This window comes from Charadrius vociferus, unplaced genomic scaffold, assembly GCF_000708025.1.
Source record: "Charadrius vociferus isolate BGI_N301 unplaced genomic scaffold, ASM70802v2 scaffold251, whole genome shotgun sequence".
Classification (NCBI taxonomy): domain Eukaryota; kingdom Metazoa; phylum Chordata; class Aves; order Charadriiformes; family Charadriidae; genus Charadrius; species Charadrius vociferus.
In genome coordinates this window covers 1,626,967-1,627,659 of record NW_009646963.1, presented here as the reverse complement: position 1 = coordinate 1,627,659, position 693 = coordinate 1,626,967, and positions in this window count along the sequence as shown.

Here is a 693-nt window from a genome sequence, read left to right as displayed (position 1 = left end):
CTTCTCTCTCCCCATCCCGCAGTCCCTGCAGCCCGTGGGGCTGCCCCATCGCGTCCGGCTGTGCCACCGATGCACGTCACTTTGCGTAACCAGAGCGATGCAGTCCCCCACCGGGGCCCACCCTCATCCCCTCCAGCCCCCCGTACAGACTCGCTCCTTTAAGCCTTAGTTCAGAAATGACCAGGCTGATCCCTCCCACCTGCCCGCTCCCCCTGGTCTGGGCCTGACGTCAGGGGAAGGCGTGCGGATGCGTGCGTGTGTGGTGTGTGTGCGAGGCGCGCATCATACACACATCAGATACCGCGGATCCATCAGCAGCAGGCAGCCAGCAGGCAGGCAGGCAGGCGGAGAAAGCCCCCCAGATAACGGGGCTGCAGGCGAGACCGCTGCTCCTCGCAAGGCAGCCGAGGAGCATTTGGCACCGCTGAGCACCGATGCTCTGCAGAGCGCAGCTCCAGGGAGCCCGTCACTGCTGAGGAGGTAAGGCGGGGGACATGCACAATGGCCATCCAGCTTTGCCCGGGCTATTGTAAGCTGGAGGTTAAACTTCACGCACTGCCTTTTTTCTTTCAAAGCTGCTTTTTTCTTTCGACGGCAGAGAGGTGCGAGGGTGAAGCGCGACTTCCCTCCTCCAACTTGGTTATCTCCCACCAGCCTGAGGAACAATAACTCCTCGGGGGGGGGGGGGATTGG